Source organism: Kogia breviceps, chromosome 5, assembly GCF_026419965.1.
Source record: "Kogia breviceps isolate mKogBre1 chromosome 5, mKogBre1 haplotype 1, whole genome shotgun sequence".
Classification (NCBI taxonomy): Eukaryota; Metazoa; Chordata; class Mammalia; order Artiodactyla; family Physeteridae; genus Kogia; species Kogia breviceps.
The window spans coordinates 89,202,025-89,220,906 of record NC_081314.1 but is presented as its reverse complement, the minus strand read 5'-3'; the positions used below and the strand labels follow the sequence as shown (position 1 = coordinate 89,220,906).

Here is an 18,882-nt window from a genome sequence, read left to right as displayed (position 1 = left end):
CTCAACCTGTTAGATTTAGGTCTCCTTTTTGACCTCTGCCTTCCCAGTACTGCCAGTATCTAAAGCTCCCTTTGACCTGCTCCTACTCATGATTTCTTCCATCTGCTTTGACATCTGTTACCCAGCTCCACTGTTGTCCATCCAACCAAATCAGGCAGTGGCTACCCAGTCCATCCTCTTTTAAAACCTTCAGATAAATTCCCTCACAGGACTTGTACTTCTAGACTGAAGAGTTAAATTTAAAAAACAAACTTTACCATAGCAACCATTCCTCCCACTTAAGCTCTTTCACTTTGTGCCTTTCTCTGGAACCTTCTCCAAATCCACTATGCCTTTCTTGAAATAAAATTACCAGTACTAATCAGGGTGAGTACTAAGTGAAAATGGTCCCAGAAGAGGGACATGATGAGGTGATGATTAAGAGCTTAGGTTTTCTAGAATTGGACTTGAGTTTGAATTCCCAACTGTTATATACTAGCTGTGTGACTTTGAATAAGTTACTTAGCCTTTCTGAGCCTTAGCTTATCTTTAAAAATGACATAATAAAAGTGCCTATCTCATAGGATTATGAAATTAACTGAAAAAAATTCAGATATAACCAATGTCTGGTAATGTCTGGTACAGAGTTAAGTGCTCATACATGTTGGCTACCATCGTTCAGTACAAGAACAGAATGTATTTTATTTTCTTTCTTATAACCAATAATTTTGCCAGTCTTTTTGGTACCAATGCCTTTAGAAAAGGGTCTACATTAATTCCTCAGTACATGTGCTGGGTTTCAGTTAACTTATAGTCTAAAATCAGCTTCCCTTCTAAATATCTCTTAGAATGGTTTTTTTTCCCCTTATTTGCATGCATTGAAGCACTCATACCACCTTTTTTGCTCTATGGTCGATTTAGAATTTTTCTTGCCATTTCTCCCAAATAGCTTAGCATTATCTAATATATTGTCGCATTTGTTGTATATTCCGTCTATGAGGTAATTTATAAAATGTTATGAGCAGTATCAAGAACGATGGATATGTGTATGGAAGGGGAAGGAACCGGGGATTATACAGCTTTCTCCAGATAGCTGTTTCCATTTGTGCATAGGTAAAGGATTTGACGGTTTTGAGCCTCTCACTACCATTCATACTAGCAAAAGGAATGTGAGTCAATTAAAAAGAAACTGAGAGTGAAATTCTAAATGAAAACTTTGAGGTCATCATTAAATAAATACCTACAAGTAGGTACACACAAATTGCATGCAGTTTGTTTCAGATTCTTCCCACTATTCTTCATCAAAACAGTCAACTTTCTTTGTCTATCTTACCAGTCCTCCTATGTAAATCTATCCCTGGATGGATATAATGCAGGATCAAAAATCAAATGCAGCAGTTAAAAATTACCAATTCTATAAGATCTATATGGAGATGGCTCCTGATTACTCAAAGTATATTTATTTTTTGCTTTAAAAATTAGGCACAAAAACCAAGTTTACCTTTTTCTTCGCATATATCTATCTATCCATATATTTTATAGAATTAGAAAACAACTCTGAGTTAATTCATTCTATTACCTGCTTTCTCCAGTTAAGCAACTTTATGCAGAGTAAAATGCAAAGAATCATGTTTATAAATCCTATTACCAATATATCTACATGAGTGAAGGTGAGCTGGTAAAAATTTATGTAAACTAATAGATATAGTTACCAACTATAAAAGATAATCAGTACTTAATACTGTGGCTCTTGTACTACTATGCTATGTTTGAAAGCAAGTATCATTAAAATGAAACCTTTATCCAGGACTGAAAGTAAAAAGCAAAGTCAAATACTTTACAGATACTGTTTCCTGGTGCCCCCTGCACATCACATCCAGTCACATTATCTGAAGCTAAAATAAAGACTCAAGTATTAAAAGAAAGATACTCATATTATTAGAGCTGAAAGGGACCCTGAAGATGAAGGAAGCTAAGGCAAAGATCCAAACAAATTATGTGAAATGCCTAAGATCATACAACTAGTTGCTTGTAACATTATACCAAAAACAATATTTCCAATCTCTACATCTGAAATTTTTGACAATGTGCAATAAAATGAAAGAATTAAATCAAATATATGAGGGATTGGCTGATAAGTTAGATGTCCCCTCAAGCTAAAAACCATTGGATTTAATGACTTCTACTTACTGGATTTTATATTCCTAGGAAAATAAGTTTAAAATAACATAAAATTGTAAAAACTGACTAGAAGTAAAAACAGCTACAAAGAAAATTTATGCTCTTTCTTAAATCAAAACCATGGAAAAGGATAGTCTTTTAATGCCTAAAGGAAGCCAGAGATTTATGGTTGTGTGTACATGTATGGTAGTGGTAGGGTTTGTTTTGTTTTGTATTGTTTCATTTTGTAAATTTTTAGAGGTTCCTTTTGTGATGGTAATTTGTGTCCCAAAAATGGGGGTACAAAGAAAATGAATTTCTGATAATTTATAAAGTACTTAACCATATATAAATAAACAAGTCTCTAGAAGCTTACTGACAGTCAGTAAGAAAATGGTTGCCAATAATTTCAAAACTAAAAATCCAAGTCTTTTTAATATTGTTTGAATTTAAAATAAAGAACATCTTTTTTTAAAAAAAGGTCAAAAGTAATTGAAAAAGGGATTAAATCAGTACACTTAATTCTCTAAACTGTGTGTATATTTTTCCTGAAGTGCATATTCATGAGCTGACAGTAGAGACAGGCTGGCTGCTTTGTTTGACTATAGTTCTGTTTACCTCATACTGTCAAGAATGGATTTTGACACTCACAGTATTAATATTGCTATTTTTATTGATATAATTAGCACTGCTATAAATAATTCCTTGGCCTGCCACATCTAAGTATATCATTAAAATCATCAGCAATATTAGGGCTTCTTTTTCTTATATGATGCCTTAGAAACAGTCTGCTGCCCCAAAGAACCATGGTGACTTCATGATGTAGAAGTTACTGGAAAAAAAGTTGTCTTGTCAATAGAGACTCCTGTTTTGTGTATGACTTCACTAAATAAACTAGTTTATATTTGTTTGAAACTAAAGTTTCTTACCAATCTGCTGTTTCAATTTCACATCACACCATATTGTACCTAAAACAGGCAATCTGGATTCCCGTTGCTACTTCCCTCCACCCCACCCCCCCAATAGCTCAGGAACGGGTTTGAATTATGAGGCTTGAATATATAAAGCAAAAGAATTAAGACACCCAAAATTCAGAATGGGTAAGTGAAAATAAGTGTGCTTGAAGTCACTTGTATAATTGCTAATGGGTGGTCCACTTGTGAGTTTTTAATCATTACATGAAAGCAAAATCAAAACATTTTATCTTGCCTCTAGATCACATCAGCTGCGACAGTAACCTTATCTAAACCGTGAATAGTCTGTTCATAAAACAAAGTGGGGTGACTGACCCAGTGCATATTCAACACAGAATATGAAGGCCAAAACAAAATGACAATACAATTCAAAACAAGTTTGTGGAAATTTTGGGCTAGTATATTAAACCTTTCTTTGTCTCTATCACTTGACAGATGGTTAGCCTTCATACAGTCTAGTATCTCTGGCAAAGAAATGACTGTGTCTAGCCAATAACACCCCAAATTTTGACTTAAAATGCACTGTACACATACTTACACTTACCTTTAAAATATGAATATTAATTAGTCTTTATTTTATTACTACAGAATTTGACATATCAAGATTTTATCTTTTACTCTATGAATACCCCTTTTGAAACTCTCAACTATCTTATTATGTGGATCCAGGGTTCTAACGGCTCTTCACTTTAGATTTCATTCATTTTATGTGCTGCTATGAATACCCCTTTTGAAACTCTCAACTATCTTATTATGTGGATCCAGGGTTCTAACGGCTCTTCACTTTAGATTTCATTCATTTTATGTGCTGCTTAGTAATCATGCTTTAAAAAAACTTCCCCAAATAAATTTTAATCCAAAATTATTACAAAATTTACAAAGATTTAATTAGCTTTTATTTCTATGTTGCTCAGAGCAAAGGTTTGGTTTAGTAACAAAATCACCTGGGAACTCTGAATGCCTTCCATGTCAAGGAACACAAGGCAGGACTGGAATCATTTATCCAGTAATGAAATATGTCTTTATTCAAAAACTGATCATATATAAATACATACTTACATGCACATATGGACACACTGATCAACCATCCTTACTAGAATTAGGAAAAGTTCTTAATTTTTAACATTCTATTAACCATTCTTCCACTTTGCTTTTTAAAAAAGATTTCAGCTAAAACAATATATTCTATTAGTTACAGTCTCTGCTTTTTGTCCTAAATCTTCCTATTTGTAGCTTTCAGACACTGCCTGGTCTGTACTTAAATAGTCACAGGCAATCTCAAAGTTCTCTAAAGTGCATTAATATGTACGCTTTCTAGAAAAGTTGATTATGCTACAAATTAGCATAGAGATCTAGTGTAGGTATAGATTCAAGCCCTTTACAGCAGGGGATGGGAGGACTGTAGGTAGGAGGATTGTTTAAAAAAAAAAAAATCATGCTACTTAAGAACTAAACTCACATTTGACTAACAAAATAAAACTCACTGTGATAGAGAAAAATAACAAAAATAAGAACTTGTTATTTGAGAACTATGAACTAGGTTTTGGAAAGGTGAGACACCCACTACTTGAAGCAACAAACTCAGCTTAATCATATACTCCCTTAACCAGGCACCAAGTTTCCTTCAGCTAGAAACCTAGGATTTTTACACCTACAGACTAAATGATTAAAGTAATACTAAAATACTCTGTAATGTTCCTCTTGCATTACAAATGGTCTATTAAATCAGAGAAGTGCCAATCAAATGCTTTTGTAGTTTGAAAGAAAGGTTTAAATAACAGCATTTTTTGCAGGCCTCTCTCTTTTTCTTTTTAAAGTCACCTATAAATTAATTACAAATTTCCACCTTCTCTTGATAAAACCACAACTGTAAAAGATTTAGGCACTTGATTTTTTAGACATATTCTTAAAACAAATTCTAACTAAACAAATTAAGATATTCTAGCTTATGTTTACCATAATTTGCTAACAAGACAAAAGCTCCACAGGAATTTTACAGTAAATTCCAAGACACAGAATTTTTTTAATATAAAATAACATTTTATTTATTCCAAAGGCAAGCTTAAAATTAAGAAAAAATAAAACCCCTATCTGTTAAAAAGACCTACTGAAATGTATGGAGAATATTTCATGACAATAACAAAGGGTACAAATAAGAAATACAGTAAACTCTTCCTTTCTTATCATTGGCAATTGGTAAAGTCTCCTTGCCCCTCGAACTTCTCTAAGCTTTTTCAAATCATATTCCCCCAAATGAGAAAACAGCTAGGTTTTAAAGTTTCATCCAAAAATACCTTCTTCTAGCAATCTGAAGTACCCAAAGTGTATGCAACATTAGAATGTAAACTCCACGTGGGTAGGTAATTTTATCTCTTGTTCACTTTTACATCCCAAGTATCTAGAACAGTGTCTAGAACAGTTTGATGAATCTACAAATCCATTTCAGAAAAAAAATTATTTCAGAGAATAAATCGGAGCCCATCAAGCTCCACTTCTGGAATTCCAAATGTTTTAAAGAATCTCTTATTACCACTTATTCTAAGATATTTCGAATAATTTGTAATTAGTTTATAAATTTTAGATCCTTTATAGGAACTTAGTTGTATCTTTTTTTTTTTTTTTTGCGGTACGCGGGCCTCTCACTGTTGTGGCCTCTCACGTTGCGGAGCACAGGCTCCGGACGCGCAGGCTCAGCGGCCATGGTTCACGGGCCCAGCCGCTCCGCGGCATATGGGCTCTTCCCGGACAGGGGCACGAACCCGTGTCCCCTGCATCGGCAGGCGGACTCTCAACCACTGCGCCACCAGGGAAGCCCTAGTTGTATCTTTTACTGTTCTTCTAAAATGACCTAATTTTTTCTAGGAATTCCAATTTGGTTGGAAAGTCTTCTGAAGACTGACTCCTGAGATAAAAGTAATTCATTTAAAATGGCTTTTTCCTTGGATTTTATTCCTATACCAAGTAGTCAATGTCGTGTTAATTTGACAGCAAGAGCAATTGTATATGTATGAGTCTCAAAAACTTCCTGACTTTACTTAGGACACTGGCATCACATCAACTAGTCATTCTGAACAATACCGCTCCTCCCCCTACCACACACACACACACACACCAAAATTACAACCCTCGCATGTAAGTTGTTCTTTCCTCTAGTATTCCACTTAAACTCATACTGTCTTTCAGTAGCTAGTTGCTAGTAGCAAGTGTATACATTAACTATACCTGTATTTTCTTGGTATAGTAGTTATTTCAAAATATTGGCATCTTAAATGAACTAAACAGGTAAGCATAAAGAGTTCTTCCTAAAAATGGATAAAATTTGACAACTTTTAGTCTTAAACTTCTTTCTTTAGTCTGTTAAAATTGGGACCTCACCATGAAAGGGCGTATTGCTTTGGAGGCTGGTAGCCAGTTAACTTGTCACCTGATCTTCATATGCAAAAGGCCTTTATTCCACTGGTCTGTGAGATCTGAAATCACAAAACCAAAAATACCCAACTGCTGGACTCACTGAGCAGATAATTATATTTCTAGAAAACTCACTTTTTTTTCTTCTCCTCACTGTTTGAGCATGATGTATGCTCCAGGCTAAAGCCCTCCAAAATTGAGCTCAATGGAAATCACATCCCCAACCTTAAGAATTAAACCTTGAGCGCTAAGCAATGAGTAACATCTGCAATTCTTCAAGGACAATACCAAAAACTTTCTTGAGAGAAGACTACTTCCAAGAGGGCACAATGAATGGTATTACCATGCACTATATGTGCATCAACTTTGATACATTCTGATTAAGAATGACAAAGAGCAAACAAGGGCATTAAAAAATGTAAATTGTTCTTGCTGTTGTTCTTTTCCAAGAAATACAGAAATGCAAATCGTAGCCAAAATTGGACTGGTCAAATTTATACGTGGGGGTGTGATGGGGTAGAAGGGTGTATTTTAACGATTCCCAAGCAATAGCAAAGGGTGCATGGGATTAGGAGCAACAGGTAAGAAAGTAAACCATTTATGAATTTGTCGATGGTAACTGATTATTCAATGTGTAAAGCTAGAGAATGTATTTACAAAACGGTCCTTATAATTCATGTTTTAAAACTTCAAATAGCAACAAGTTAAGAATACTAACTTTAGAACAGAGCTTGCTTGAAAACATTGGGGGAATGAGTGGTCTCTTAATTTTCTTGGCTGAAATTTACACATGACCACGCAGTGAGAAAATTCCACTTGAGCAACATTTTGGTATTTTTAATGGTAAGAAGCAGTTAAGACAATTTTCACATGACTCGAAGATTCACAAAATTCAACTTAGCTTGGGCCAATGCTGATGTGAGGACAGTACTTTACCCACGGGCTGCTTCCAAATTACTTCCTGTTTCATTCAGATTTTTACTGGAGAACTGTCATCCTGCTACTGACCCCATTCAACTGGGCTGGGTTAAGAGATCAGCGGATTACCGCGCTAGTTAGTGTAGCTGTACGCCATATTGTGTTTTTCGCGAATGTTTATCGTTTATGTGTGTGCCTAGCATATGTTTGTACAAGTGTGTTTATCAATACAACTTTTAGAAAATCCCTGCCTCCTGCCTCTTCAGCATCCTTAAAAAGGCTAACAGCTTTAGGAGGGCAGGGCGTGGGGCGGATGGTGGGAGAAGACCAGAAAGCCACACGGACAGTAATGCATTAAACAATGTAAAAGAGGGTGCATTTCTTTTAAACTTTCAGAAAGCTTCCAACCGTTTTCTCTCAGCTATGGAAAAAGCGTAAACATTTTTTAATGTTTCCAAAGGGGCCCAAAGGAGGAGAGAAAGAAGGAAAGCTGTCTTCCCTTCCCATGCCCCCTTCTCTACAGTCGTAGCAGCGAAGCAGGCGGCGGCCGGTAGCTCCGGCGTCTGGAGGGGCGTCCAGCGGCTCTGGGCCAGGACCCCTCCCGCCCCCCAGTTCTCTGAAGACGCTCCAGATACCGCCAGAGCCACGGCAAGCGGGGAAGGGCGAGGAGGGAGGGGGCGGAAGACAAGCGGGCGCCTCTAGCAGCTCCTGAGCCCCGGCTAGTCCCCCTCAGCTCCTCTTCTTGGTAGCGGCAGCTCCAGGCGCGGGGAGTAGAAAGAAGGCAGAAGACACATTTCCAGCTGCGGGACGCCCCGCCCGATCCTGGAACCAGGGACCCTCCCGCGTTCCCTCCCTCCGCGCCGGGTCAGGCGAGGCCACAGCCGCCGCCCGGCGCGAGGAGGGGCGGTCGGGGGAAGGGGCTGCCGGGGGCGGGGAGGGGGCGCCCGGAGGAGGGGGCGCGCGCTCAGCCGGCCAACAGCCCGCGGGCTCGCCACTCTAACTCTCTCCCCCAACCCCACCCCGCGCCCCTCCTTTCCCGTCCCACCGCCCCCCACTCCAAGCGCCTCGCAGACGCCCCGTCCCCCACAGCACGCACACACCCCTCCCTCCAGCCCGCCCCACAACAAATTAGAGTTTTTGGCGTTACCTCCTCGCGCTCTTTAATCTTCTTTCCTCAACTCCTAAACTTCCCCCCGCCCCTACTTCTTCGGCAGAAGGCCCACATTGGGCGCCTCACGCCGCGAACCCTCTATCTTTTCCTGCTATTGGGTTGCCCTCACGCCACTCTTGGCTTCAGTGAGCCAATAAGAATGGGACGCCCCTCATGAGGTTGCCGCCCATAAACAAAATACACTCTTCCTCCTCCCCTCACCTGTCCCCACCCCCATCAGCCTCTTCCCTCATCTCTACCAGCTTCGATTGGGCTAGAAGAGGCCCAATCCTCTATCTCAGACACCCATTGGAACACGGAAACTTCGCTCAGAGAACTGTTAACAGGCGATTGGTCAGCAGTCTTCCGCTCCCCCCCTCACCCCGCCGCACCTTCGTCCACTCTGGAGAGGTCAGTCATATCTCGTTGTTCAGTGATCCGAGAGGTGGGAGGCTATTGGTTGAGAAAGCCCGTCAGACCGGACTAGAGTGAGTCGTGATTGGTCAACACAGACGCGATCAGGTTTGGTTGTCTAACCTCCGCCGCGCCCCACTTTTTTCTCCAGGCCTCCGCCCCCTCCTAACTGCTTTTACTTTCTACGCATTTCTATTTCCTCCTTTATTTATTTATTTGTGATAAACTTAAATGACCTGGCGACGGAGGCGGGACTCGAGGCGAGGCCGAGGATGACGAGAGACGGCCGGGGGCCAATTGCCGAGGGGGCTGCCGGGTGAGGGGCAGCGGCGGTGGCCAGTGAGAGGCAGGTGTCTGGAGCACGCTAGGCCTATGGAGTCGGGTTGCCCCAGCGGAGGCGGCGGTTACCCGCTGTCTGGCGCGGCGACCTGGCGCGGGGAGCCGCGGGAGGGGAGGAGAGGGTGTCGCTGTCGCTGACGGCTGAGGCGGCAGGAGGGAAGCTGGATCCCGGGCGGTGGGAGGGAAAGCGGGAGAGAGGGTCTGGCGAGGCGGCGGCGCTCAAGGCCACGCTGGGTCATGCTTGGTTCTTGTGGAGCGGGGTGCAGGTTGCCAAGCCAGGAGGTCGGCAGAGGCCGCTGAAGCAATGCCAGTGCTCAACAGGAAAACGCGTTCGTTCAGGAGGTTTAGAAAAATGCTATGTAAAGCAGTTTGGAGTAAGCCGGCGTTAATATAAAGGAGAATATTATTCTAACGGGAGACGCAGATTGTTTCGTATTACTAAACACCTGAAGTACCAGCGACCCAACCCAAGCCCACAAAATTCAATATCCTGAGAGCTAGAAGGAACAAATAAAGCAACACGGAAAATTAAATGCGGTTTAGTTGCTTCAATAAAACCTTCATCCTCATCCATTTGTCACTCAACCTAGCACTTCTCAGAGCGAAATTCTTACCAAGTGTTGGTCCAGTACTCAGGAATAGGGGAAACAGACGAGGCTTAATGCCGGCAGGAAGCTCAGGGAAGATTCCTGAAAAGGATTCCTAAAAATGGCTAAGAGGGGAAGGAAAAAGAAAAAAAAAAAAAAAAATCGCTTTTCACTATACAACAACAAAAAAACCTGCCAAAATTAAAAGTTTCAGTATTGGGAGAACTCAAACAATTTGTCACAAAATAAGGGACTTTATTAAAAATACCATGCATACAAATAATATACTGGATTTGCAATTTGAAAACAATTTTTTTAATAGGACATGTATTTGATGTATAGTTTCTAATAGACTCAAGTCCTCTAATTTTTATCCTAGGCTTCCTTGGGACATACAGAATGCCTTAAAGAAAAAATTATTAATGAAACTTGTTAAAGATGGTTAGATTTTATTCAGTACCACTGAGGTAAGTATAGATAGTATCATTGCAATTGAATTTTACAGGGGGTAGAGAGATTGGGCTCAATTTCATATTAAGAGTGGGCGAGTGGGAACTTTAGCCAAGGAAAAAGGTGAGGGTCAGTGGATGGAAAATTGCTAAGAGGAAGCATTAGGGGTAAGCGAGATTTTGGTTAAACCAACCTAGCAGGATTCTTGCTGAAGACAGGCCACGGTGATCAGACATCACCTTGGGAATGGTGGAAGATGAGGAACCTGATCATATATCTAGGGTAATGGGGGTTGGGGGGAGTTCTTGTTAAAGCTGTATTTTGCAAGGAAGTGTACAAATGCCTGGCTTTGATTAGCGGTCTTTGGCAGAACCTAAGCAAAATAAATAGGCCCTGGTGGAAAAAAATGTACAAGGCCTTGACCTCATAAATAACATTAGATCTATCTTCTGAAGAATATATGTATGAAGGTCTCAGAATCCACAAAATTACTGCATCTGGTGTCAAATTTGAAGACCAGTAAAGTGTACAAATTTCTATTACATCTGGAAGCCAAAACATTTTAGAATTTATGTATAAATCTTAGCTACAACACGATGTAGTAACCGTAATTTATGTGTTCCATACAGAATAATCAGCTTCACATGAGAAAATTCAGTAAAACTTAACAAAGGTGTTTAAATAGTTTAATTCCACAACTTTAACAAGGTGCAATAGCCACTCTCTAAGTACTACTTAATATTCATCCTTTTCAGCAAGTTTTTAAAGCTATTTTCAGTATATGAGCATGAGAGCTGTTAGGATTATAATGATAAGGCATTAGGAAAGCAACTTAAAATATTCTAATTCAATATTAGTGATCAGGTGAGGCCTTGGATGTTACTGCCCTTATTTAAGATGGTGGTTATTTATACCAGTTCCCATGATGTTAGAATCTGGGGTTAAAATGCTTCTGTCTATAAGGAATGCCTCAATCTTTATATTTACATTATACATGCACAGACCTCAACCACCAGCCCCCCACACACAGACCTACAAACATTCCAAAAGATGTAGCAAGAATTCCATATAATGTTAAGTAGTTTTCCTATACACAAGGAATAACAGAAAATGTAATGCAAAAAATATCCCATTTTACAACTGTGAAAAATGCTATAAAACATTTTCATTGGTAACAGTGAAACACTGATCTGTGTAGATTAAACTGTAAAATTGCTGTGGACATCAACTAAGACTTACAAATGTCAAATTGCAAGTGAGAGAAACCCAGTTCAAACTACCTTCACCAATTAAAAGAAAACCATTGGCTTGTGGTACTGGAATGATAGGGCTGCAGTTGGTCCCAGGCACAACTAGATCTGGGACTCGAGGTCCCTGAGCCTTATGCTGAACATTTATTTTTTTTATCCTGTGCTTTTCTGGGGACTGTTCCTCCTGAAATCCAGTCCTGTGATTCAGATAGAACTACCAATTATAATGCCCACCTCCTGTTAGCAGGTTGAACACACCATCTAGTCCCTATAGGACCTGATACTGATTTTTATATATGCTATGTAAACTAGAGATTCAGTTAATTTTATGTGTTTACTTATTAACTTTATATCCAGACATCTTGGTGAACTCTTTTATTTATCATTTATCAGTTGATTCTCTTGATTTTATGTAGAAATTCATATTATCTAACAGTGATAGTTTTTTGTCTCTTTTCAGTATTTGTAATATATTGTTTTTCTTATTTTGTTGGCCAGACTGACAGCAAAATGTTGAATAGTAGTTACAGTAGTGTGCATCTTTGTCTTATTTCTGCATTTTTGATGTTGCACTTTTAATTTTGTTTCTTGCTGAAAGTTCTGTTAAAGAAGTTGCTCTATCATCACACCTTCCAAAGCACTGCATTTTAAAAATCATGAATGAATATTGAATTTTATCAAATACCTTTTCTAAATGTATAAAATCATCATAATTATTTTTATTTATTCTGTTAATGTATTGTATTATGATAGATTTACCTAGATAAATTTTCTTAATTTTATTACTACTCAGTAAATAATATGTTTAACTTACTATTATTTTTATTTTGGAATTTGCAAACTTCTGACATTAGTATTCATAAGTGGCATGGACCTTGTTGAACCTTTCATCCAATTTTGAAATTTTATTAGACTAGCTTCTTCGAATTAGTTGGGAAAATTTTGTCTTTTACCATACTTATGTTTTTTTTCCTTTTTTAAAAAAGGACAGATCTTTATTTTCTCAATTCTGTAGTTTTTGGTTATTGTATCTTTCTCCCTCTTCCTTAGTCATTTTGGTAATTTAAATTTTCTTAGAAAAATATTTATTCTAGATTTTCAAGTTTTTAAAATTTACATATTGTTACTTTTATCACTTATCTTTTTAAAGTTTCCATAATTAGTGTCTATCCCAGCAGCATATTTATTTCTTAGTGAACAGATTATTTTATTTGTTCATGTATTTATTTGTTTATATAATTGTGTTTGCGATTTACCTATTTAGTTTTTAAATTGTTTTAGCTACATACATCTGAATCATCTTCCTACATAAGGGGAATGTGATAATTTCACCTTATCTATTACCGTGTAATAAACTATTCCAAAACTTAGTGACCTAAAACAACCACTCATTTATTTGCTCCTGATTATGTGAATTAACAATTTGGGCTCTACAGCTCTATGTTTGGGGCTTCGCTCCAGATCACACAAATGTCAAAATTTCCACTTGTTTCCCCTTTATCCTATTAGAGTCACTCTATGGTAAGCCTTCTCAGTACATGCACAGACTCAATAGATACTCCTCAGGAAAAAGTAGTTGGAAAACGCAGCTTACCCAGGAGAAGCTCTTCTTTCTCTAGTATTTTAATTCATGAGTTCCTCTTTGCATCCAGAAGTCTCTGATGTTTTTAAAAATATAGTTTTTGTGATTTATCTCATGTTTTTCCTAGTTCAAGTGGGAGCTATGGCCTGTTACTATCTTCTCCATCCTGTCTGGAGGCAGAAGTGAATGTTTTGATTTCAGATATAGTATTTTTCAGTTGTAGAATTTCTCTTTGATTCCTTTTGATGAAGTTTTGTCTATGCTGAAATTTTCCATCTTTTCCTCTTATTCTAAACATATTAAACATATTTATTGTAACATACTTGAGTAAAACTCCCACACCTGTGAGCCTGTATTTATTGTTGTTTTCCTTTTGTGTGACTCATTCATTCCTATTTTTTAGCGTGGCTCATAATTTTTTACTGAATGCTGTATATTGTGATGAACAATTGTGGAGATTAAGCTTCTTCTGGGAGGCAGAGTCCAAACACAAACAGATCACCTTGATCCTTGTAAAGGTTGGTGTTAGTGTTTATTCAGGCAGGTCTGTTTCAGGCAGATTTATTTCCATAGGCATAGCCTTTCTGGGGTCTCAAATAAAAGTCTGGGTGTTACAGTTTCTCCTTTACTTTAGCAATCTCTGAACTCCATCCTCTGTCTCCCAAGCAAGCAATTTCTGCTCAACCATAGCCTCATAGTTACTGTTTTGTTACTCTGTTGCATATCCAGCTTAAAAGTTCACAAATTCCTCAAGGGGAAATCAAACACAGAGTTTTAGATTGACTTCTCTGTCACTCCTTCCTCTGAAATTTTGTCACTCAAGCTTCAGTCACTTCAGCAGAGTCAAACCCTATCCTCTAGCCTCTTCCCAGTGAGCCTGTAGCTTTCTACTCAGTCTCTGTTCCCTCACTTTGTGAATTAGAAATGCCTCAGAGAAGGGGTCACGTTGCCTTTAGAGCTCTCCTCTTTGTGCTTCCCTTCTCTCAGAAATCATAGCCCCTTAAACCCTGTCTGTATCAGCTGTAATCAAACAAATGTTTTATATATTTATATTTTATTTGAGTTTTATCGTTGTTTCTGACACAGAAGTAATCTAATATGAGCACTCCATTTTAACTAGAATTCCTGTGAATTAATATAAATCACTTCACCAAGCTGACTATACAAACCCAGGCCACAAGTCTTTTAATACTCAAATGTTCTTAACCGTTGTCAAATGGAGCAAGTATGACTTTCATCTAAACTCAGAATGTCCTAATGATAAGTCTGAGATTTTCAGAGTTGCTTACTAAGTCCAAGGGATCATTTTTACTCATTGCATCATGACCAGAATATGTGATTTATTCACTAGGGAGGGTTTTTATTGTTGTTGTTGCTTCCATCCAGTGTTGCTTTGAAAATTGATGGGTCTCTGTTTATGGTAGATAGTGTTTTAGAGTCTGATACGTATGTCACTACAGCTGGTTCCACTCTGATTTCTGTAGTGTGGAAACCCCTTTCCCTGTGTTAGTGTCACAAGCATGGGATTCAAATCTTATAGTGATTTTATTGTAGGGCTCTTTCAGAGAAAGAGAAAGGGAGTTTTCTCTTGGAAAGGTGGTGGCATCAGAAGGATTTCTTGCTTCAGCCATATGCTGAGCCATAACAAGCCCTTTCCTACGAACTTTGTGTCCTAATTCTCAAGTAAGAATGGAATTATTTCACTCATTGTCCTAAGGTCTGCTCTAGATTCTGTCACTGGTTAAATCACATTTTGGCTAAGGAAAAATTTATGATGATACCAAAGAGCAATCATTTAAATGAAATTTACCCAACAAGGTTCTCTCTTTCTGGGGCTATGTTGTTCAGTGAAGGCCTCAATTTTGACATGAGGACCACTTCTAGTGTTAAAGAATGTCCACAGATGTGGTTTATATTGGAAAGCTACTAGAGAAGATATATTAATTTCCTGGTGTGTTGTAACAAATTATCACAAACTTAGTAGCTTAAAACAACACAAATTTGTTATCTTACAGGTTTGGACATCAGAAGACCAAAATCAATCTCAGTGAGCTAAAATCAGGGTGTTGCAGGACCTTTTCTAGTTTTTGGAAGCCACTGCGTTCCTTAGCTTGTGGCCCCATCCTCCATCTTCAAAGCCAATAGCATAGCATTTTCTAATTGCTCTCTCCCTAATTCTAACATCTTCTTTTTCTGTCATTCCTTGCCTCCCTCTTTTGAGCATCCCTGTGATTACATTGGGCTACTTGGATAATCCAGAATAATCTGCGCATCTGAAGAGCCTTAATCACATCTGCAAAGTCTCTTTTGCTATGTAACACATTCACAGGTTCTGAGGTTTAAAATATGGACACCTCTGGGGACAGAGGGGACGATTATTCATCCTACCACAGAAAGCTTCTTGCCACTTTCATCACTGTACTCTCAAATAAGCTCAAGGAATATAGGGCTCTAATTTTTTAAATTGAATTTAATATTCTAAACATAATTCCCTAGGTCTTAACAACAGTCCTTGAGCGGATCTTTCTTTTATAGAATTCCATAACCCGAGGATTAAACTGCTGAATTTCTATAGCTCAAGAATTTCAGGACTATTTCCTAATGTGTAGACCTTCAGAGGGTTAGGGTGGATTAGGTAGAGATGGCAAGTAGGGTTTCTACATTGCTAATTGTTTTTTAGAGAACAGGTTTAAAATCTGTTCTTTTAAGATCTTTTGAAATTATGCAACAGGTGTCAGTTTGGAAATAGCTCAGTTTATCAGAGATCAATTACATATCCCTCACAGGGCAATGGAAAATGCAATGGCATCTAATCAAGAATCACAACCGGGAAGCTAGAGTCAGAAGAAAGACCAAACTCCACCAAAGTTTCTTCTTCGTCTCCTTCCACAAATCCAGTAAGCCTATTCTCTAATAGAGAGTTATTTTACTTTTTGTCTATTTGTAATTGGCAGAAAGAAACAAAAAGACCTTTGGTGACATGTTTTTTTTCTTGAAGAATATGATTTTTACATTATGACAGAGGTCTCCAGCTTTGTGAACCCTTCCAAAAGTGAATTATGCCTCTAGGTAAAGAAATACTAACCCTCATCACCTGCTAGAGAAAATATAAGAGAAATTTGAGAGATTGGTTTCTTTTTTGCAAATCTTGCATCCCTAAACTATTTGTGCAGAAAATTAATATGCCGTGTATTAAATCTCCAGAGAAGATTTGTTTAAAACCTCTTTAGTAACTCCAGTGTTTCTTCAACGTCTTAGAATTTTAATGTTTCCAGGTTTATGAAATTCACCTAAATGATATTCTAAATGCCAAGGACATTTTAAGTTTCAAAACAGGATGCCTTTCTGAGATTAAAATTTAAACAACTGTCCTCATAAAAATCATTGGAAAGGACAGAAGCCACAGGGGGAAATGACAATAAACTTTTAAGTTTGAAGACTGAACTGGTATTTTTAAAAAGAAAATGCCTATTTTCAGCGCCTTTTAAAGATATACAATAAATTTGGTTCAAGAATATACAAGTATATTATGTTAAATTGATTTTCTTGGCCTATTTAGAGATCATAAACCCCCAAAAAATGTATGGCTTTTTTTTCCCCCAGTTTTTTAACAAGTCATCATGAAAAATGTTTTCCTTGCCTTCTAATCTTATCATTTCCTTCAAGCCTTCATAGGCTATACACTTTGCAAATAATGTTCAAAATTGTGAGACTGCAGTACTGTCATTTTGAATGAAAATTTTTCTTTGCATCCATACACATCTGTCATGGCCAATACTGATAAGCTCACTATGGGGCAGAAGGCTGGCTTTGGAACCAAGAGCTTTAAAAATGTTCAAGAGTTTGACTGAAAGGCTACTACTGTTGAAAGCATATAAGAACTAAACACTTGGAATAGGTGGTTATATTTTCCAGAAATTGGGATGATTTAGATTTGTGGGATAAGCAAAGGAGTGGTTCCTTATAAACAAAAGGTCTAGGAGCATATAATCACGACCCTTGCTAGCTCTTTTATTTCCTGTCACTCCTCAGGCATTTTAGTGCTTCCCATTATCAGCAGTGTAAGAGAAGTGGTACATATGTCTGAAGTAAATTTGAGTACCTTCCTAGAGGAGCAGAAGACCAAGGGAAAGGGAAGGAAAGCCATTTAGACCTATTTCCTGATTCTCATTTTGAACACCTTGATTTACTTTAATCTGTACATACTGGATCAGTGCTTGCTTTCCTTCTTGTCAATATTGCCTACACTTCAAATTTAGAGATAATATAAAATTTGAATTTGGTAGGAATGCAAAGCATAAACCTTGAAAATTATTGCATTATGCGTTGTTATTTGCATTTATATATGATGATTTAAATATGATTTATATATAGCTTAAATATTGTAGGAAAAGTCTTTTTCTCATTCTCCCCCAAGGCTAATAGAAGTTTGAACTCTAAACATTCAGTTCTTTATGTACTGTACATATATTTATTGAGAACTTCCTAATTTTGCTAAATATTGCACACATAAATACAAATTAGTCATGGTCCCTACTCATCACTAATCACACAGTCTACTAAAAGAAACGTGTTAATTCTGTTACAATCTAATAAAGGCCATGGTGGAGGTACGTTTTAATACCTAACATTTATTAAATACTTACTATAAACCTAGGAACTGTATGTACAGTTGATTTTTCTAATAGTTTTATGAGTTAAGTACAATTATTATCTCCAGTAATACAGATGAAGAATTGAGGCTTAGCAAGGTTAAAAGCATAGTGAATTCAAGGAGTGTCAAATAGTTTACTATGATTGACATCTATGTTACAGTTGAGGTATCCTTTATTGTGGGATAGAATTGACTCTTGAGATTTTTCTTTTTTTGGTAGACTTGTTGAAATATCATCTAATACAGCTATCCTCTTTTTCAATCTCTATGTTGACCATCAAACTTATGGCCTGCTTGACTGATTCCCCCCAGTGCTCTGCCCATTTGTCAGAGCGTAGGGTGATGGGGGTGGAAAAAGTCTTGGAAAGAAGGGGCCAAAACCCCTCTAACAATAACAGATGCATGGGAGAAGAGAAGAGTCCAGAAAAGGATAAAAACAACACCCAAAGAGAGATTTCCAAAACACTAACTGCAGAGAAAAGAATGAAACCATAGGGATGTCAAACCTCTTGTGTCATATTGGAAGTTTTGGCCCTTAGCACTGGAGCCCACCAGTACTCTTGGCCTTGATCCACATAATCTTTCTTTATTCATGATGGTCTTGGAAGGAGAGGAAGCCTTAAACCTCCTATGGAAACTGGAGTATAAAATAGATAATAATCCTCCAATGGAGGCATGTAGAATGGGCATCTAACCAGCTATTGAGAGGGTGATGAAATTATCTAAACCATTTTTGAACTTTTTTGGTAAATTTTAGTCAGTATTGTCCTTTAAAGTAGAAAATTGGTTCTTTTGCCTGAATAATAAATTAAGATTTTCTGACCAATGGTCATATTATATTCAACTTAGTTCTTAAAGATCATGATATTTGCATTATTTCTGTTTTGTTTCCAAAACTGGTTCTTATAATGGCCTTTTCAATGGAGGAATAATCCAGTCTTGGAGCCACTAAATTGTGCAAAACAAACACTACTGAATTAGTCAGGAGTCTACATTTGCAAGTAGAAGGAACCCAAC

General features: G+C 37.7%; 1 protein-coding gene across 13 annotated transcripts in view; it reads right to left on the bottom strand.

The window, feature by feature from the left end:
• ZBTB20 (zinc finger and BTB domain containing 20) overlaps nucleotides 1–8,645 on the bottom strand; it is an 802,591-nt gene extending 793,946 nt beyond the window's left edge. For all 13 annotated transcript variants that reach the window (XM_067034564.1, XM_067034586.1, XM_067034587.1 and 10 more), the window contains exons 1-2: nucleotides 8,587–8,645; nucleotides 6,489–6,583 (exon numbers count right to left, since the gene is read on the bottom strand). The gene's annotated coding sequence lies outside the window, so the exon portion shown is untranslated. The remainder of the gene's footprint in view (nucleotides 1–6,488; nucleotides 6,584–8,586) is intronic.
• Between the last annotated feature and the right edge of the window lie 10,237 nt (nucleotides 8,646–18,882).